Source organism: Stenella coeruleoalba, assembly GCF_951394435.1.
Source record: "Stenella coeruleoalba genome assembly, chromosome: X".
Lineage (NCBI taxonomy): Eukaryota > Metazoa > Chordata > Mammalia > Artiodactyla > Delphinidae > Stenella > Stenella coeruleoalba.
Genome location: NC_137152.1, coordinates 39835500 through 39857816, shown reverse-complemented (window position 1 = coordinate 39857816; position 22317 = coordinate 39835500). Strand labels below are relative to the sequence as shown.

Genomic DNA, 22317 nt, shown 5'->3' with positions numbered 1-22317 from the left:
ATGTATTATCATATTTATATATAAGAATGCTTGCATCTGTATTCATGAAATATTTGGTCTGTAGTTTTTTTTCTTGAAACATCATTTCTTGGTTTTGGTACCATTGTATTGCTGGCCTCAGAGAATGAGTAGGGAAGTATTACCTCCTCTTCAAGTTTCTAGAAAAGCTTGTAAAAAATTGGTATTATTTCTTCTTTAAATATTTGGTAGAATTCCCCAGTAAAGTGATCTGAGCTGAAAGAGTTCTTTCTTGGAAGGTTTTTTTAAAAAATGTTACTTATCATAATCAACCTTTAAATAATACTGTACTGCTTCATGTATGAAATAAAAACCATGCAGTATTCTACTTTCATTTCTTTTGCCTCCAACTTTATGCTAATATTGCTATGTTCTACTTCTACATGTGACATAAAACCTAAACTATGTTATTATGATCTTTGTTTTACATAGTTGATTACTATTTTTTATAGGTAAGGATTTTTCCAAGAGGGGGGGAAAGAGGCTATTGCATAGGGAAAATTCTCTGACCATGAGATCTGCAAGCATCTCAAAAGTTAGGGAGAAAGAGCTTTTCTTTTTTTTTTTGACTTTTGTATTTTGGGACAATGTGACTTATTTTTAAAAATTGTGGTACCATAAGGTAAAATTAACCATTCTAACTAGTTGTAAATGTACAGTTGCAGCAGCATTAAGTTCATTAACATTGTTGTGCAAACATCACCACCATCCATCTCCAGAAATTTTTCATCTTCCCAAACTGAAATTCTGTATTCGTTAAACAATTATGCATTCCCCTCTCCCTCAGCCCCTGAAAACCACCATTCTACTTTCTGTTTCTATGAATCTGACTACACTAGTAAATCATATAAGTGTAAACATACAAAATGTCATTTTCTGACTAGTTCTTTCACTTAGCATAATGTCTTCAAGATTTATCCATGTTGTAGCATGTGTCAGAATTTTCTATCTTTTTAAGGTTGAATAATATTCCATTGTCTGTATATACCACCTTTTATTTATCCATTCATATGTTGATAGACAACACTGAGGGTTCCATCAACCTTTTGGCCATTGTGAATAATGCTGCTATGTTCATGAGTGTACAAAAATCTGTTCAAGCCCTTCCTTTCAGTTCTTTTTGGTAAATACTCAGAAGTAGAATTAATGGATCATACACTAATTCTATTTTTAATTTTTTGAGGAACAGCCAAACTGTTTTCTGCAGCAGCTGCACCATTTTATGGTCCCACAAGCAATGCACAAGGGTTGCACTTTCTCCACATCCTTACCAAATTTGTTTTCTCCATTAAAATTTTTAAATTAAATAACTAAAATAATTTTAATAATTAAAATAATTTTCATTGAGGTAACATTGGTTTTAACATTATATGTTTCATGTGTATACCATTATATTTTGACTTCTGTATATATTTTGACTTCTGTATATACTACAGTATGCTAACCACCAAAAGTTTAGTTTCTATCTATCACCAAACAATGACCCCTTTTACCCATTTTGCCCTCCCCCTACACCCCCTCCCCTCTGGTAAACACTACTTTGTTCTCTGTATCTATGTTTTAGTTTTAGTTTTGTTTGATTTGTTCATTTATTTGTATTTGTTCATTTAAAAATTTTTATGTTCCGCATATGAGTGAAATCATATGGCATTTGTCTTTCTCTGTCTGACTTATTTCACTTAGTGTAATACCCTCAAGGTCCATCCATGTCATTGTAGATGGCAAGATTTAATCATTTTTTATGGTTGACTAGTATTCCATTGTGTGTATATATGTGTGTATAAATCCTGTCTTCTTTATTCATTCATCATCAGTGGGTACTTAGGTGGTTTCCATATCTTAGGTATTGTAAATAATGCTATGATAAACATAAGGGTATTTTTCAAATTAGTGATTTTGTTTTCTTGGGATAAACACCCAGAAGTAGAATTGCTGTATCATGTGATAGTCATTATTTTTAATTGTTTGAGGAATATCCATACTGTTTTCCATAGTGGCTGCACCAATTTACATTCCCACCAACAGTGCACAAAGTTTCCCTTTTCCACACATCCTTGCCAACAAATGTCATTTATAACCTTTTGGTAATAGCCATCCTAACAGGTATGAGGTGATATCTCACTGTGGTTTTCATTTGCATTGCCCTAATAATTGGTGACGCTGAATGTCTTTTCATGTGCCTGTTGTCCTTCTGTATGTCTCCTTTGGAAAAATGTCTATTCACCTCCTATGCCCATTTTTAAAATTAGGTTGTTTGTTTTTTTGTTATTGTTGAGCTGTATGAGTTCTTTATATATTTTAGATATTAACCCCTTATTAGACATATAATTTGCAAATATCTTCCCCCATTTGGTAGGTTGTCTTTTTATTTTGGTGATGGTTTCCTTTGCTGTGCACATGATTTTTAGTTTGGTATATTTCCATTTGTTTACTTTTTTGCTTTTGTTTCCCTTGCCTGACGAGACATCCAGAAAGATATTGCTAAGACCAATGTAAACGAGCATGCTGCCTATGTTTTCTCCTAGGAGTTTTATGGTTTCAGGTCTTACATTCAAGTCTTTAATACATCTTGAGTTGACTTTTGTGTATGGTGTAAGATAGTGGTCTAGTTTCATTCTTTTGCATGTGGCTGTACAGTTTTCCCGGCACCATTTATTAAAGAGACTATCCTTTCTTCATTGTATGTTCTTTGCTCCTTTGTTATAAATTAATTGACCATATATGTGTGGGTTTATCTGGGGTCTCAATTCTGTTCCATTGATCTGTGTGTTTATTTTTCTGCCAATGCCATGCTGTTTTGATTACTATAGCTTTGTTGTATGATTTGAAACCAGGGTGTGATACCTCCAGCTTTGTTCTTTTTTATCAGGATTGCTTTGGCATTGGTTATTGCATAAATTTTAGGATTTTTTGTTTTATTTCTGTGAAAAATGTCATTGTGATTTTGATAGGCATTGCATTGAATCTGTAGATTGTTTTAGGTAATATGGACATTTTAACAATGTTAATTTTTCTAATCCATGAGCACAGATATTTCCAGTTCTTAGTGTCTTCTGCCATTTCGTTCAATGATGTCTTATATTTATTAGTGTACAGGTCTTTTGCCTCCTTGTTTAAATTTATTCCTAGGTATTTTATTCTTTTTGTTGCAATTGTATCAATAAATGGGTTTGTTTTCTTAATTTCTCTTTCTGCTAGTTTGTTGTTAGTGTATAGAAACACAACAGGTTTTTGTATATTGATTTTGTACCCTGCAACTTTACTATATTCATTTATTATTTCAAATTGTTTTTTTTTGGTGGAGTCTTTAGGATTTTCTATATATAAAATCATGCAATTCACAAATAGTGACAGTTTTACTTCTTCCCTTCCAATTTGGATACCTTTTACTTCTTTTTCTTGCCTAATTGCTCTGGCTAGGACTTCCAATACTATGTTGAATTGGAACAGAGTGGGCATCTATGTCTTGTTCCTGATTTTAGAGGGATAGCTTTCAGTTTTTCACCATTGAGTATGAAGTTACTCAATGTGGGTTTGTCATAGTTGTCCTTTATTGAGGTATGTTCCTTCTATACCCATTGTATTGAGAGTGTTCATCATAAATGGGTGTTGAATCTTATCAGTTGCTCTTTTGCATCTATCGAGATACTCATATGATTTTTTATCTTTCATTTTTGTTAATGTGATGTATCACATTGATTGAATTGTGGATTTTAAACCATCCTTGCATCCCTGAAATGAATCTCATTTGATCATGGCATATTATCCTTATAATGGATTTTATTCAGTTTGCTAATATTTTGTTGAGAATTTTTGCATCTGTGTTCATCAGAGATATTGACCTATAATTTTCTCTTTTTTTGTGGTGTCTTTGTCTGGTTTTGGTATCAGGGTAATGTTGGCTACATAAAATGAATTGGGAAATGTCCCCTCTTCAATTTTTAGAAGAGTTTGAGAAGGATAGGTATTAAATCTTCTTTGAATGTTTGCTAGAATTCTCCTATGAAGCCATCTGTTCCCAGACTTTTGTTTTGGGGGAGGTTTTTGATTATTGTTTCAATCTCCTTACTAGTGATCAGTCTATTCAGAATGTCTGTTTCTTCATGATTCAGTCTTGTATGGTTGAATGTTTCTATGAAATAATCCATTTCTTCTAGATTGTCCAGTTTGTCGGCATATAGCTGTTTATAGTATTCTTTTATAATAATTTGTATTTCTGTGTTATATGTCGTAATTTCTGTTTCATGTCTGATTTTATTTATATGAGCCTTCTTTCTTTTTTTCCTTAGTGAATCTAGATAAAGGTTTGTCAATTTTGTTTATCCTTTCAACGAACTATCTCTTAGATTCATGGATCTTTTCTATTGTCTTTTTAGTCTCTGTTTCATTTATTTCCACTCTAATTCTTATTGTTTTCTTCCTTCTACTAACTTTGGGCTTTACTTGTTCTTTTTCTAGCTCCTTTAGTTGTAAGGTTAGATTGTTTAAGATTTTTCTTGTTTCTTGAGATAGGCCTTTAAAATTCCATCTTAGTAGCACTGCTATAAATTCCCTCTTAGTAGCACTTTTGCAGCATCCCATAGATTTTGGTATGCCATATTTTCATTTTCATTCTTCAGTTTTTTTTTTAATTTCTCCTTTGATTTCTTCATTGTACCCAATAGTTGTTCAGTAGTATGGTGTTTAGTCTCCACATATTTGTGATTTTTTCAACTTTCTTCTTGTAGTTGATTTCTAATTTCATACCATTGTGGTTGGAAGGGATGCTTGACATGATTTCAATATTCTTAAATTTATTGAGACTTGTTTTATGTCCCAATATTTGGTCTATCCTTGAGAATGTTCCATGTGTACTTGACAAGAATGTGTGTTCTGCTGCATTTGGATGGAGTGTTCTCTACAAATCTATGAAGTCCATCTGGCCTATTGTTTCACTTAAAGGTACTATTTCCAGACTTCCCTGGGGCACAGCAGTTAAGAATCTTCCTGCCAATGCAGGGGACACAGGTTTGGTCCCTGGTCTGGGAAGATTCCACATGCCATGGAGCAACTAAGCCTGTGAGCCACAACTACTGAACCTGCACTCCAGAGCCCGCAAGGCACAACTACTGAGCCTATGCGCCACAACTACTGAAGCCTGTGTGCTTTAGAGCCCGCAGGCCACAACTACTGAGCCCACACGCCACAACTACTGAAGCCCGCGTGCCTAGAGCCCATGCTTCGCAGCAAGAGAAGCCACTGCAATGAAGCAGCAAGAGAAGCCACTGCACACCACGATGAAGAGTAGTCCCCGCTCGCCGCAAGTAGAGAAAGCCAGCGCGCAGCAACAAAGACCCAACACAGCCATACATAAATAAAATTTTAAAAAATAAATAAAGGTACTATTTCCTTCTTGACTTTTTGTCTGGATAATCTTTCCATTGGGTGTTAAAGCCCCCTACAGTTATTGTGTTGCTGTCGTTTTCTCACTTTAGGGGTCTGTTAATAATCGCTGTTTATATTTTGGTGCTCTGATGTTGGCTGCACATATATTAATAATTTTTATGTCCTCTTAATGAATTGTCCCATTTATCATTATATAGTGTCCATCTTTGTGTCTTGTTGCCATTTTTGGCTTGAAGTCTATTTATTCTGATATGAATATGGCTATGCTTGCTTTCTCTTGGCAGTCATTTGTTTAGAGTATCATTTTCCATCTCTTCCCATTGAACCTGTGTTTGACTTTAGAGCTGAGTCTCCTGGAGGCAGCATATAGTTGGGTCTTGTTTTTTAATCCATCCAGCCACTCTGTGTCTTTTGACTGGTGAATTAAATCCATTTAAATTTAGGGTGATTATTGATACATGAGGGCTTAATACTGCCATTTTATCTTTTGTTTTCTGGTTATTCTATATCTCCATTGTTTTATTTTTCCTTGTGTTTCTGTCTTCCATTTTAGTTTAGTGGTTTTCTGCAATGTTTTTCTCAGTTTATTTTTTTTATGTCTTGTGTCTTTGCTCTAGATTTATGTTTCATGGTTGCCATGAGGTTTGTATAAAACATATCATAGGTAAAATAGTTATTTTTCTGCTGATAGCATCTTATTTTCACTTGTCTATGTGGCTTCCTTCATTTTCCTCTTTCCCTTTTATATTTCTGTTGCCTCAAATTATCTCTTTTTATGTTGTGAGTTAGTTGCCAAATTGAATTAGGTATAGTTATTTTTATTGCTTTTTCTCCTTTAAACTTTATGCTATAATTGTTTAAGAACATACTTTTTATATAGAGTTGCAACTTTCCGATTCTATTTATCATTTTACTCAAAATTTTGTGTACTCTTGCCCTTTATTTCAGGTAGAAGAACTCCTTTCAACAATTCTTGTAAAACAGGTCTAGTGGTTATGAACTCCCTCCATTTTGGTTGTCTGGGAAAGGCTTTATTTCTCTTTCATATCTGGAGGATAACTTTGCTGGATAGAGTATTCTTGGATGACAACTCTTATCCTTCTGTATTTTGAGTATGTCATTCCACTCTCTCCTATAGAGTTTCTGAGAAACCTGCTGGTAGCCTAATGGCCTTTCCTTTGTAGATTACCTTTCTTTTTTTGCTGACTGTCTTTAAAATTCTTTCTTTGTCATTGACTTTTGACAGTTTTAAAATAATGTGTCTTGGAGAAGGTCTGTTTGTGTTGTGGTAATTAGGTATTCTATTAGCTTCATGGACTCGAATACCCGATTCCTTCCCCAGGTTTGGAAAGTTCTCAGCTATTATTTCTTTAAATAATGTCTTCGTTCCCTTCTCCCTCTCTCCTCCTTCTGGGATACCAATTATCCTTATGTTGACCTTTCTAATGAAGTCAGATAGTCTCATAGAATTTCTTTCTTTCTTTCTTTCTTTCTTTCTTTCTTTCTTTCTTTCTTTCTTTCTTTCTTTTCTTTCTTTCTTTCTTTCTTCCTTTCTTCTTTTTTTTTTTAGTTCTTAGTTCTTTCTCCTTTTATACCTGTATCATTTCTAGATTTCTGTCTTCAAGCTCACTAATTCTCTCTTCCATATTGTTGGCATTATTTCCAATGATTTCTAGTGCAGTCTTCATTTCATTTATTGAGTTCTTCAGCTCCAGAATTTCTATTTGGTTCTTTTTAGTTTCAATCTCTTTGGTAAGGTATTTATTATGTTTGTTCATTTTACTCCTTAGCTCATTGAACTGCCTTTCTGAGTTTTTGTTGTAGCTCACTGAGTTTCTTCATGACAGCTATTTTGAATTCTCTCTCAGTTAGATTGCAATATTCCATGATATTAAATTTGGTTTCTGGAGTTTTGTCTTTTTTGTGTGATACCATGTTACTGTGGTTTTTCATGGTGTTTGATGAGTGGTTCCTCTACTGGTACATTTAAAATAACAAACACCTATCTTCTTTACATAAAGTTTGTTTTTTTTTTTTACTTGATTCTAACAATTCAAGGGATAGTGATTAGAGGCCTTTCTTTTGTTTTTCAGTAGGTGGCGCTAAAGCACAAGTTTTTGGTTTCTCTTACCTGAGCTGCCTCTGGGTATATTTGAGAATCTACACTTTCTACACTCTACTACCTCTGATAGAGGTGTCATCTGATGCCCTCTTTGTCACTGCTTGTGCCTCTGGGGTTGCTGGTGCCTTGTTGCTGCCAGTGTCACTGCTGTTGATGGCATTGACGCCTGGGGCACTGGGTTGGTGGGTGCTTCTGCTGTGTCTGGGTTGCAGGCTCCACTGCCTCAGGGAGAGGGGGAGGTTCAGGGGCATGCCTCTGCCACATCTGGAGTTAAGTTTGAAGGTGCAGCCACTGTGGGCTGAGGGGCTGGAGAGGCAGGTGCCTCTGTGGCTGGAAGGATGGGGTTGCAGGCTCTGCTGCCACTGCTGTTTGGTTCCTGTGGTAGAGAGCGCTGCTGTCCCTGGGAGGCTGGAGTCATGTGTGCTGTTCCCGCTGCTGCTACCAGGTTCTCTGGGGCTGGGGGACCCATCACTGTACCTGAGGGGCTGGGATTGCAGGCACAGCCTCCACTGTTCACCCTGGTTCCGCCTCCTCTATGTATTCTAGGCCACCCACCTTTAGATCTACAGATGTGTAGAACTTTCTGGCTTCTGGTGTGTTGGGCAGAGGAACCTTTGTTGAATTATGGATGATTTACTGGTTGTAGATTGAAGGGGAGAGACAAAGGAAGTGTTTCATTCTCCATTTTTTTTTTGGTAATAGCCATCCTAATGAATGTTAACTGCTATCTCATTGTGGAATTCATTTGCATTTCCTTAATGATTAGTGATGCTGAGCATCTTTTCATGTGCTTATTGGCCATTAATCCATCTTCTCAGGATAAGTGTCTATTCAAGTTCTTTGCCTATTTTTAGTTGTTTTTGTTTTTGCTGTTGAGTTGTAGGAGACCTTTACATATTCTATTAATCCCTTATTAGATACATTTGTAAGTATTTTCTTCCATTCTGTGGGTTCCCTTTTCATTCTGTAGATAGCGTCCTTTGATGCACAAGAGGTTTTAATTTTCATGAAGTCCAGTTTATCTGGTTTTTGTTCTTTTGTTGCCTGTGTGTTTGGTGTCATATCCAAAAAATAATTACCAAATCCAATGACATGAAGCTGTCCCCTTATATTTGCTTCTAAGAGTTTTACAGTTGCAGCTCTTATGTTTAGGTCTGTGATCCATTTTGATGGATATAGTGTAAAGTAAGGGTCCAAAGTAAGGGTTCATTCTTTTGCTTGTGGATATCCAGTTTTCCCAACACCAATGGTAGAAAAGGCTGTTCTCTCTGCATTGAATGGTCTTGGCACACTTGTCAAAAATAATTTGATGATATACAGAAAACATAATGCTATTAAACCAAAATATTCTACAACAAAAATCTGTTAGGACTAATAAATTCAGCAAAGTTACAGGATACAAATTCAACACACAAATATCAGTTGTATTTCTATATACTAAGAATAAACAATCCTAAAAGTAAATTAAGAAGACAATTCCATTTACAATAGAATCAAAAACAACAAAATACTTAGGAATAAACTTAACCAAGCAGGTGAAAGCTTGCTCACTGAAAACTATAAAACATCACTGAAAGAAATTAAAGGCACAAATAAATGGAAGGACATCCTGTGTTCATGGATTAGAAGATTAATATTGTTAGAAATCAATACTACCAAGTGTGATTGACAGATTCAATTCAGTTCCTATCAAATCCCAATATTTTTTGTAGAAATAGAAAAATAAATCTAAAAATTCATGTGGAATCTCAAGGGACTTCAAATTGCCAAAACAGTCTTGAAAAACAAGGACAAAGTTGGAGGTCTCACATTTGCCAATTTCAAAACTTACAACAAGGCTACAGAAATTAAAACAGTATAGTACTGGCATAAAGACAGACATGTAGACCAATGGAATAGTATGCAGAGCCTAGAAATAAATACTTGTGTTTATCAAAGTGATATCAAAGTCTTGTGATGAGGACTTTTAACATCTAATCTCTTAGGAACATTCAAATACACAGTACAATATTGCTAACTATAGTCACCATGCTGTAATTTCAGCCCCAGGACTTATTTATCTTATAACTAGAAGTTTGTACATTTTGACCACCTTCACTCACTTCCCCCACTCCTCACTCCCCACCTCTGGCAACCACCAATCTGTTCTCTCTTTCCATGAGTTCAGTTGTGTCTGTTTTTGTTGTTAGATCCCACATATGAATGAGGTCATTCATTATTGGTCTTTCTCTGTCTAACTTATTTTATGTAGCATAACGAACTCAAGTTCCATCTATGTTGTTGCAAATGGCAGGATTACCTTCTGTTTTATGGCTGTATAGTATTCCATTGTAAATATATACCACATTTTTTTACCCACGCAATCATCAGTGGACATGTAGGTTGTTTTTATGTCTTGGTTATGGTAATTAAGGCTGCAATGAACACAGAATGCAGATATCTCTTCAAGATAGTGATTTCATGTTCTCAGGTATATAACCATAAGTGGGATGGCTGGAACATATGGTAGTTCTATTTTTAATTTTTTGAGGAACCTTTCCAATGGCTTCCAGTTTTCCCAGCACCATTTTTTTTCTTTTTTTTTAAACATCTTTATTGGAGTATAATTGCTTTACAATGGTGTGTTAGTTTCTGCTTTATAACACAGTGAATCCGTTATACATATACATATGTTCCCATATCTCTTCCCTCTTGCATCTCCCTCCCTCCCACCCTCCCTATCCCACCCCTCTAGGTGGTCACAAAGCACCAAACTGATCTCCCTGTGCTATGCGGCTGCTTTCCACTAGCTATCTATTTTACGTTTGGTAGTGTAAATATGTCCGTGCCACTCTCTCACTTTGTCACAGCTTACCCTTCCCCCTCCCCATATCCTCAAGTCCATTCTCTAGTAGGTCTGTGTCTTTATTCCCGTCTTGCCCCTAGGTTCTTCATGACCTTTTTTTTTCTTACATTCCATATATATGTGTTAGCATATGGTATTTGTTTTTATCGTTCTGACTTACTTCACTCTGTATGACAGTCTCTAGGTCCATCCACCTCACTACAAATAACTCAATTTCGTTTCTTTTTATGGCTGAGTAATATTCCATTATATATGTGCCACATCTTCTTTATCCATTCATCTGTTGATGGGCACTTAGGTTGCTTCCATGTCCTGGCTATTATAAATAGAGCTGCAATGAACATTTTGGTACCTGACTCTTTTTGAATTATGGTTTTCTCAGGGTATATGCCCAGTAGTGGGATTGCTGGGTCGTATGGTAGTTCTATTTTTAGTTTTTTAAGGAACCTCGATACTGTTCTCCATAGTGGCTATATCAATTTACATTCCCACCAACAGTGCAAAAGTGTTCCCTTTTCTCCACACCCTCTCCAGCATTTATTGTTTCTAGCTTTTTTGATGATGGCCATTCTAACTGGTGTGAGATGATATCTCATTGTAATTTTGATTTGAAATTTTCTAATGATTAATGATGTTGAGTATTCTTTCATGTGTTTGTTGGCAATCTGTATATCTTCTTTGGAGAAATGTCTATTTAGGTCTTCTGCCCATTTTTGGATTGGGTTGTTGGTTTTCTTGATATTGAGCTGCATGAGCTGCTTGTAAATTTTGGAGATTAATCCATTGTCAGTTGCTTCATTTGCAAATATTTTCTCCCATTCTGAGGGTTGTCTTTTGTTCTTGTTTATGGCTTCCTTTGCTGTGCAAAAGCTTTGAAGTTTCATTATGTCCCATTTGTCTATTTTTGTTTTTATTTCCATTTCTCTAGGAGGTTGGTCAAAAAGGATCTTGCTGTGATTTATGTCATAGAGTGTTCTGCCTATGTTTTCCTCTAAGAATTTGATAGTTTCTGTCCTTACATTTAGGTCTTTAATCCATTTTGAGTTTATTTTTGTGTATGGTGTTAGGGAGTGTTCTAATTTCATACTTTTACATCTACCTGTCCAGTTTTCCCAGTACGACTTATTGAAGAGGCTGTCTTTTCTCCACTGTATATTCTTGCTTCCTTTATCAAAGATAAGGTGACCATATGTGCATGGGTTTATCTCTGGGCTTTCTGTCCTCTTCCATTAATCTATATTTCTGTTTTTGTGCCAGTACCATACTGTCTTGATTACTGTAGCTTTGTAGTATAGTCTGAAGTCAGGGAGCCTGATTCCTCCAGCTCTCTCTTTCGTTCTCAAGATTGCTTTGGCTATTCGGGGTCTTTTGTGTTTCCATACAAATTGTGAAATTTTTTGTTCTAGTTCTGTGAAAAATGCCAGTGGTAGTTTGATAGGGATTGCATTGGATCTGTAGATGCCTTTGGGTAGTAGAGTCATTTTCACAATGTTGATTCTTCCAGTCCAAGAAGATGGTATATATCTCCATCTGTTTGTATCATCTTTAATTTCTTTCATCAGTGTCTTATAGTTTTCTGCATACAGGTCTTTTGTCTCCTTAGGTAGGTTTATCCCTAGGTATTTTATTCTTTTTGTTGCGATGGTAGATGAGAGTGTCTCCTTAATTTCTCTTTCAGATTTTTCATCATTAGTGTATAGGAATGCCAGAGATTTCTGTGCATTAATTTTGTATCCTGCTACTTTACCAAATTCATTGATTAGCTCTAGTAGTTTTCTGGTAGCATCTTTAGGATTCTCTATGTATAGTATCATGTCATCTGCAAACAGTGACAGCTTTACTTCTTCTTTTCCGATTTGGATTCCTTTTATTTCTTTTTCTTCTCTGATTGCTGTGGCTAAAACTTCCAAAACTATGTTGAATAATCATGGTGAGAGTGGGCAACCTTGTCTTGTTCCTGATCTTAGTGGAAATGCTTTCAGATTTTCACCATTAAGGACGATGTTGGCTGTGGGTTTGTCATATATGGCGTTTATTATGTTGAGGAAAGTTCCCTCTATGCCAACTCTCTGCAGGGTTTTTTATCATAAATTGGTGTTGAATTTTGTTGAAAGCTTTCTCTGCATCGATTGAGATGATCATATGGTTTTTCCTCTTCAATTTGTTAAAATGGTGTATCACATTGATTGATTTGCGTATATGGAAGAAACCTTGCATTCCTGGAATAAACCCCACTTGATCATGGTGTATGATCCTTTTAATGTCCTGTTGGATTCTCTTTGCTAGTATTTTGTTGAGGATTTTTGCATCTATGTTCATCAGTGATATTGGCCGGTAGTTTTCTTTCTTTGTGACATCTTTGTCTGGTTTTGGTATCAGGGTGATGGTGGCCTCATAGAATGAGTTTGTGAGTGTTCCTCCCTCTGCTATATTTTGGAAGAGTTTGACAAGGATAGGTGTTAGCTCTTCTCTAAATGTTTGATAGGATTCGCCTGTTAAGCCATCTGGTCCTGGGCTTTTGTTTGTTGGAAGATTTTTAATTACAGTTTCAATTTCAGTGCTTGTGATTGGTCTGTTCATATTTTCTATTTCTTCCTGATTCAGTCTTGGCAGGTTGTGCATTTCTAAGAATTTGTCCATTTCTTCCAGGTTGTCCATTTTATTGGCATAGAGTTGCTTGTAGTAATCTCTCATGATCTTTTGTATTTCTGCAGTGTCACTTGTTACTTCTTTTTCATTTCTAATTCTATTGATTTGACTCTTCTCCTTTTTTCTTGATGAGTCTGGCTAATGTTTTATCAATTTTGTTTATCTTCTCAAAGAACCATCTTTTAGTTTTATTGATCTTTGCTATCGTTTCCTTCATTTCTTTTTCATTTATTTCTGATCTGATCTTTATGATTTCTTCTGCTAACTTTGGGGTTTTTTTGTTCTTCTTTCTCTAATTGCTTTAGGTGCAAGGTTAGGTTGTTTATTCGAGATGTTTCCTGTTTCTTAAGATAGGATTGTATTGCTATAAAATTCCCTCTTACAACTGCTTTTTTTGTATCCCATAGGTTTTGGGTCATCGTGTCTCCATTGTCATTTGTTTCTAGGTATTTTTTGATTTCCTCTTTGATTTCTTCAGTGATCACTTGGTTATTAAGTAGTGTATTGTTTAGCCTCCACATGTTGGTATTTTTTACAGATCTTTTCCTATAATTGATATCTAGTCTCATAGCGTTGTTGTTGGAAAAGATAGTTGATGCAATTTCCCAGCAGTTTTTTTTTGTGTGTGTGGTACACGGGCCTCTCACTGCCATGGCCTCTCCCGTTGCGGAGCACAGGCTCCGGATGCACAGGCCCAGCAGCCACGGCTCACGGGCCCAACAGCTCCTTGGCATGTGGGATCCTCCCAGACCAGGGCACGAACCCGCCTCCCCTGCATTGGCAGGTGGACTCTCAAGCACTGCGCCACCAGGGAAGCCCCCAGCACTGTTTTTTAAAGAAACTATGCTTTCCTTGCTTCATTACATATTCCAGGTTCCTTTGTTGTAGATTAATTGACCATGTGTACATGGGTTTATTTCTGAGCTTTCTATTCTGTTCCATTGATCTATATGTCTGTTTTTAAGATGATACCATACTGTTTTGAATACTATACTTTTTTAATATAGTTTCAAATGAGCAAGTGTGATGCCTCCAGCTTTGTTGTTCTTTCTCAAGATTGCTTTGGCTATTTGGGATCTTTTGTGATTCCATACAAATTTTAGGATTTTTTTTTCTATTTTTGTGAAAAATATCGTTGGAAGTTTAATAGAGATCACATTGAATCTGTAGATTGCTTTGTGTGGTATGGATATTAATTCTTCTGTCCATGACCATGGAATATATTTCAATTTATTTGTGTCTTCAGTTTTTTTCATCAAAGTCTTATAGTATTCAATGTAAAAGTTTATTCCCAAGTATTTTATTTAAATTTCTTCCCAAGTATTTTAGTCCCTTTGATGCCATTGTAAATGGGATTGTTTTCTTAATTTCTCTTTCTGATAGTTTGCTACTAGTGTATAGAAACGCAAGTGATGCTTGTATATTGATTTTGTATCCTGTAGCTTCACTGAAATAATTTGTTAGTTCTATCAGTTTTTTGTAGAGTCTTTAGGGCTTTCTATATATAATATCATGTCATCTGCAAATAGTGACAGTTTTACCTCTTCCTTTCCAATCTGGATGGCTTTTCTTTCTTTTTGTTGCCTAATTTCTCTGACTAGGACTTCTGCTACTCTGTTTAGTAAAAGTGGCAGGATTGGGCATCCTTGTCTTTTTCCTGATCTTAGAGGAAAGCTTTCAGCTTTTCATCATTGAATATGATGTATCTGTGGGCTTGTCATATGTGGCCTTTATTATGTTATAATTATTTTTATTTCTGTAAAATTGGTAGTAATAGCTCCACTTTCATTTCAGGTTTATTTATTTCAGTCTTTTCTCTTTTTTCTTAGTATAGCTAAAACTTCATCAATTTTGTTGATACTTGGACAGATCAACTATTGGTTTCATTAATTTTCTCTATTGTTCTTCTATTTCTATCTTATTTATCAATGCTCTAGTCTTTGTTATTTCCATCCTGTGCTAGCTTTGGATTTAGTGTGTTCTTTTTAAATTCCTTATGGTGTAAAGTTAGGTTGTTGATTAGAGATCTCTCTTCTTTTTAATGTAAGCATTTACAGTTATAAACTTCCCTGTTAACACTGCTTTCACTACATGCTATAAGTTTGGGGGTTGTGTTTTTATTTTCATTTGTCTCAAAATATTTTATAATTTCACTTGTGTTTTCCTCTTCAACCCATGGTTGTTTAAGAGTGTGGTGTTTAATTTCCTCATATATGTGAATTTTCCAGTTTTCCTTCTGCTTCTGATTTTACTTTCATTCTGTTGTGATCAGAAAAGGTACTTTGTACGATTTTAATCTTTTCAATTTATTAAGATTTGTTTTGTGTCCTAACATGTATCTATTATGGAGAGTATTCCATATACACTTGATAAAAATGTTTATTATGCTGTTGTTGGGTGATGTAGCCTTCATATGTCTGTGGGTTCAATTAATTTACAGTGTTGCTCAAGTCTTCTATTTCCTTGTTGATTTTCTGTCTGGGTGTTCTATCCATTATTGAAAGTGGGGTATTAACGTCTTCTACTACTTTTGCAGAGCTCTCTATTTCTCTCTTTAATTCTGTCTATGTTTACTTTGCCTATTTTGGGACTCTGATGTTTGGTGCATATATGTTTATAATTGTTACATCTGGCAAAATTGACCCTTTTATCTATGCATAATGTCCCTCTTTGACTGTTGTAACAGTTTAAAATTTTTAACTTAGAGTCTGTCTTGTCTGATATTAGTATAAACTCTCTGCTCTCTTTTGTTTACTCTTTGTATGTAATATCTTTTTTCATCCTTTAATTTTCAACCGATAGGTGTCCTTATAGCTAAAGTGTCTTTGTGTGTATTGATCTAAGATATAAAAATGAGAACTCCTTTTGTCCCTCATTTCTTCCATTACTGTCTTCTTTTTTGTTTAGTTAATTTTTAGTAGTGACATATTTGATCCCTTCTCATTTATTTTTGTGTATTTCTATAGATATTTTCTTTGAGGTTCCCATGGGATTTCATATAACATCCCATCCTAAAATTATAACTCTTTTAAAAATTAATATTAACTCCTCTTCAATCACATACAAAAACACTACTTTACAGCTCCACCTCCCCCACTTTATGTTATTGATGTCACAAATTACATCATTATTTAGTGTGTAACCATTAACATCAATTTATAATTATTTTATGCATTTCTCTTCTATATCCTATAGGATATAAAAACTACATAAAAAACAAATTACAATACTACTGTCTTTCGTATTTGCTCATGTATTTACCTTTAATGAAGAACTTTATTTCTTCATAAATGGCTTTGAGTTACTATCTAGCGTCCTTTCATTTCAATTTGATAGACCCCCTTTTACATTTCTTGTAGGGCAGGTCTACACATAACGAACTCCTTCAGCACTTGTGTATCAGGGAGTGTCATAATTTCTCCTTCATGTTTGAAATATAGTTTTGCTGGATGTAGAATTTTTGTCAGTTTTTTTCATTTAGCATTTTAAGTGTCATCCCATTGCCTTCTGTCCTCCATGGCTTCTGATGAGAAATCATAAATTTATCTTATTGAGAATATCCTTTATGTGAAGAGTCATATCTCTCTTGCTACGCTCACAATTCTTTGTTCATATTTGTCTTTTGACAGTTTGCTTAAAATGTATTTCAGTGTGGATCTTTTTGAGTATATCCTACTGGGAGTTTTTTGAGCTTTTTAATATGTAGATACATGTATTCCATTAAACGTCTTAAGTTTTTGGCTAGTATTTTTCCAAATATTCTTTCTGTCCTTTTCTCTCTCTCTTCCTCCTTGGATTCCTATAATGTGTATGTTGCTCTGCTTGATAATACCCCACAGGTTCCTTAGGCTCTCTTCACTGTTCTTCATTATTTTTCACTCTTCTTTTAGACTGGGTAATTTGAATTGTTCTGTCTTCAAATTTGCTGATTCTTTATTCTGGCTGCTCAGATCTACTGTTGAACTGTTCTAGTGAATATTTTCATGAATCCACTGCTGTACCTTTCAGCTCCTGAATTTCTATTTGTTTCCTTTTTACAATTTCTATCTCTTCATAGATTTTCTCATTTTGTTCATATATTGTTTTCCTGATTTCCTTTAGTTCATTGTCTATGGTTTCCTTTAACTCTTTGATCATATTTAATACAGTTGATATGAAGTATTTTTTTTTAGTAATTCAAAAGTGTGGAATTTCTCAGGGATTGTTTCTTTCAATTTAGTTTTTTTTTTTTCCTGTGAATGGGCCATAGTTTTCTGGGTTTTTTCTTTGTTTGTTTGTTTTTTTATACCTTGTGGGTTTTTGTTGAAAACTTAACATTTGAATAATATGATGTAGTAAGTGTTGAAGTCAGATTCTCCTCTTTCCCCAAGGTTTTCTATTTATGATTGTTGAAGGCTGAAATCATTCGTTTAGTGACTTTCCAAACATAATTTTTTTTTTTTTTTGCAGTACGTGGGCCTCTCACTGCCGTGGCCTCTCCCGCTGCGGAGCAAGCACAGGCTCCAGACGCGCAGGCTCAGCAGCCATGGCTCACGGGCCCAGCCGCTCTGCGGCATGCGGGATCCTCCCCGACCGGGGCACGAACCTGCGTCCCCCGCACCGGCAGGCCGACTCTCAACCACTGTGCCACCAGGGAAGCCCCAAACATAATTTTTAAACATCTTTATTGGAGTATAATTGCTTTACAATGGTGTGTTAGTTTCTGCTTTATAACAAAGTGAATCAGCTGTATGTATACATATATTCCCATATCTCCTCCCTCTTGCATCTCCCTCCCACCCTCCCTATCCCACCCCTCTAGGTGGTCACAAAGCACCAAGCTGATCTTGTGCTATGCAGCTGCTTCCCACTAACTATCTATTTTACATTTGGTAGTGTATATAAGTCCATGCCACTCTCTAACTTCATCCCAGCTTACCCTTCCCCCTCCCTGTGTCCTCAAGTCCATTCTCTACGTCTGCGTCTTTATTAATATGCTTGGATTTAGGTCTAAATTTAAACGTTTTCTCTATCTTCCCCCAATCTATATTCCTCTGTTTCCTCATATTACCTTCTTTTGTTTAAACATTTATTAGTATTCCATTTTAATTTGCCTGTTATGTTTTTTACTTTATATCTTTGTATAAATATTTCAGTGATTGTTCTAGGGATTTCCGTATAGATACTTAACTTTTTACAATCTACTTATGATCCATATTTTTCATTTCAAGTGGAGTATAGAGTCTTTAACACCTTATGAATCCATTTATTTCTCCCTTTGTTATATTTGTCTTATATATTACACATGCATACACGGAAAATCCCTTTGAACAACATTATAATTTTTTCTTTCAACCATCAAACATATTTTAAAGAATAGTAGATGAGAAGATTAGTTCATTTTATTTACCCAAATATTTATCATTTCTCTTGTTCTTTCTTTATTTTCAATATTCCAAGTTTCCTTTTGGTTTTATTTCTCTTCAGTCTAAACTTCCTTTAATATTTCTTTCAGAGAATGTCTATTGGCAGTGAATCCTCTTAGTTTTCCTTCCTCTTGGAATGTCTATATTTATTACTCATTCATTAAAGGTATTTTTTCTGGATATAGAATTTGGGGTTGACAGTTCTTTAACACTTGAAAAGAGTTTTGCTTCCTTTTAGCCACTGTGGTTTCTGATGAGAAATACACAGCCTTTCAAATTGTTGTTCTCCTATTGGTAATGTGTCATTTTTTGTTCTGTCTGCTTCAATGTTTTTTATTTGTGTTGTTTTTCAGAAGTTTGATTATGTTGAGTGTGGGCATGTATTCCTATGAGGTATTTTGTTTGAGGTTTCCTGATCTTAAATTGGTTGGTTTGTGATTGTTACCAATTTGGAGAAGCTTTTAGCAATTGGTATATCTAATAATGTTTTAACACTAGGCTCTTTTTTCTCTATTTCTGAGACTCAGTTGACACAAATGTTAGACCTTTGATATTATATCTGAGTCTCTGTTCATTTTAAAATATTTTTTATATTTACTTTATTTTCTTTATCTTTCTGGCTATGTCGGGTCTTAGTTGTGGCATGCGGGATCTTTCGTTGCGGTGCACGGGCTGTTCGTTGTGGCACTTGGGGTTCTCTCTAGTTGTGGCATGCAGGCTTTCCCTCTAGTTGTGGCTTGCGGGTTTTCTCTCTCTAGTTGTGCCTCGTGGGCTCCAGGGCGTGTGGGCTCTGTAGTTGTGCCGCATGGGCTCCAGAGTGTGTGGGCTCTGTAGTTTGCGGCACTCGGGCTCTCTCGCTGAGGTGTGCGAGCTCAGTAGTTGTGACATGTGGGCTTAGTTGCCCCATGGCATGTGGGATCTTAGTGCTCCCCCACAAGGGATCGAACCCCTGTCCCCTGCTTTGGAAGGCATATTCTTTACCACTGTACCACCAGGGAAGTCCCTGTGTTCATTTTTAAATGACATTTCTTCCTGAAAATTAATTGACCACCTATTAAACAACACTTGAATGAGAGAATAAATAGAAATGATAATTATGGAATTTTTTAAAAAGATAGTGAAATTAGTATATATCAGGATCTTTGTTATATATGAAAAGACGGTTAGAGGAAAATTCAAAGTCTTACACTTTTTATCAATTAAATAGCATTTTAAATAATTTAAAATTATAAATAACAACTAAAAATAATAAAAATGAATAAAATTTATAGTTCAAACAGTTAAAGAAACAAGGTAAGTCAACAGGAAGTATGAAGAAGGACATACTAAATATAAAATTAGCAAGTAGAATGTAGTAATGATGTAGAAAAGAGAAAAACATGTTCTTTCTTGGTTTCTTGAAAAATATTAATAGACATACCACTAGCTAACATAATCAGGTAAAAAAGGAGAAAGCAAAGACATAAAATACAAAATAAGAAATTATAAGGGAAAAGAACTATTTTTTATAATTTTTAAATTTTATTTTATTATTTTATACAGCAGGTTCTTATTAGTCATCAATTTTATACATATCAGTGTATACATGTCAATCCCAATCGCCCAGTTCATCACACCACCACCACCACCACCCTGCCGCCTTGCCCGCTTGGTGTCCATATGTTTGTTCTCTACATCTGTGTCTCAATTTCTGCCCTGCAAACTGGTTCATCTGTACCATTTTTCTAGGTTCCACATATATGTGTTAATATACGATATATGTTTTTCTCTTTCTGACTTACTTCATTCTGTATGACAGTCTCTAGATCCATCCATGTCTCAACAAATGACCCAATTTCATTCCTCTTTGTGGCTGAGTAATATTCCATTGTATATAGGTACCACATCTTCTTTATCCATTCGTCTGTTGATGGGCATTTAGGTTGCTTCCATGACCTGGCTATTGTAAATAGTGCTGCAGTGAACAATGGGGTGCATGTGTCTTTTTGAATTATGGTTTACTCTGGGTATATGCCCAGTAGTGGGATTGCTGGATCATATGGTAATTCTATTTTTAGTTTTTTAAGGAACCTCCATACTGTTCTCCATAGTGGCTATATCAATTTACATTCCCACCAAGAGTGTAAGAGGGTTCCCTTTTCTCCACACCCTCTCCAGCATTTGTTGTTTGTAGATTTTCTGATGATGCCCATTCTAACTGGTGTGAGGTGATACCTCACTGTAGTTTTGATTTGCATTTCTCTAATAATTAGTGATGTTGAGCAGCTTTTCATGTGCTTCTTGGCCATCTGTATGACTTCTTTGGAGAAATGTCTATTTAGGTCTTCTGCCCATTTTTGGATTGGGGGAAAAGAACTATTGAATCTGAAGAAATGTCAGAAAATAATTCAACCTAGTTCACAGGCTTCTATCAAAGTAAATTTTAAAACTTTATGAGATGAATAATTTCCTAAGGAAATATTTGTTACCAAAATTGATACTATTAGAGTTAGAAAGCCTAAATAGACCAATTTTCCTAAAAGAAAGAGAACAGGTTATCAACTAGTCTACCAGAAAAGCTCAAGGCCAAGATGACTTCGCAGGGGAATTCTACCAAACTTTCAAAGACCTGATTGTTACATTGATCTGTAAATTGTTTTACAGTATTGAAAAGCAAGGAAAACTACTTAATTTTTTAGGTAAAGCAAGTATAAGTTTTTAACATAAACCTTATAAAAACAGTATGAAGAATAAAAGCATAGAATATGATCACTTATTAATATATTAGCAAACAGATCCAGCATATTAAGAAAATAATAGTCCATGACCAGGAAGATTTTATGCTAATAATTCAAAGTTGGTTGAATATTATTAATTCCATAAAGAAAATATATAATGCCGATAGTTCTAAAAAGAAAACTCATATGATTCTTTCTGTAGATACCTATAAAAGACCTTTGATAAAAGTGAACACTCATTCTTAATACAGTAGAAATTGATAGTTTTTTAATGGAAGAAACACTAGAGGCACTTCCACTAATATCAGGAAATAGTTAAAGTTGTCTACTCTCTCCACTGTTATTCAACATTTTACCAGAAGTATTAGCCAATGCAATGACAAGAGAAGTTTATTTATGGCATAGGAATTGGAAAAGAGGATACACTATTATCTCTATTTGCATATTACATGAACGTGTACCTGGAAAACTTAGAGAATCAATGGTAAAAATAACTCAAATAATAAAATATTTTATTAGAGGAGCAGGCTATAAAATTGACATAAATAAATCAATAGTCTTCATTTACACAAATAAATAATAACCAGTTGGAGGACACAATGGTAGAAAAAAACCCATTAACCATAACAACGAAGAGGATAAAATACTTAGGAATACATTTAACCAAAAAATGTGAAAAGCTTTTATGAGGTAAATTTTCAAATCCTCATAAAAGGCAAAAACAGAGACTCTAAAAAAATGGCAAGATATCCCTTGTTTATGACAGGAAGACTCAACATCATAAAGATGTCAGTTCTTCCTAAATTAATTTTAATTTGATGCAATCTCAATAAAAATACCAACATACATCTTTCTGGAACTAGACAAGTTGATAACTAAACTTCATATGGAAAAGTAATCATTCAAGAATCTCCAGGAAAACACTAAAGAAGAAAAGTTACAAGGGGAGGGGGGACTATCCCTACCATACATTAAAACACACTATAGAGCCTCTGTAATTAAAACAGTGTGGAACTGGCTTATGAATAGACATACCAGTGGAATAGAATAAAAAGTCCAGATAAAGAAGATGTGGGGGGGCTTCCCTGGTGGCACAGTGGTTGAGGGTCCACCTGCCGATGCAGGGGACACGGGTTTGTGCCCTGGTCTGGGAAGATCCCACATGCCACAGAGTGG

The 22317-nt window shown here is 35.2% G+C and overlaps 1 long non-coding RNA gene across 3 annotated transcripts in view; it reads left to right on the top strand.

The window, feature by feature from the left end:
• The window catches only part of LOC307180474, a 161660-nt gene that overhangs the window by 37066 nt on the left and 102277 nt on the right, over window positions 1-22317 (top strand). For 2 of the 3 annotated variants that reach the window (XR_013825743.1, XR_013825744.1), the window contains one exon: window positions 17469-18108. The exons of the other annotated variant lie outside the window; for it this stretch is intronic. This is a non-coding gene — a long non-coding RNA (uncharacterized lncRNA). Of the gene's footprint in view, window positions 1-17468; window positions 18109-22317 lie in introns of those variants that run through there. 3 annotated transcript variants of the gene reach the window in all.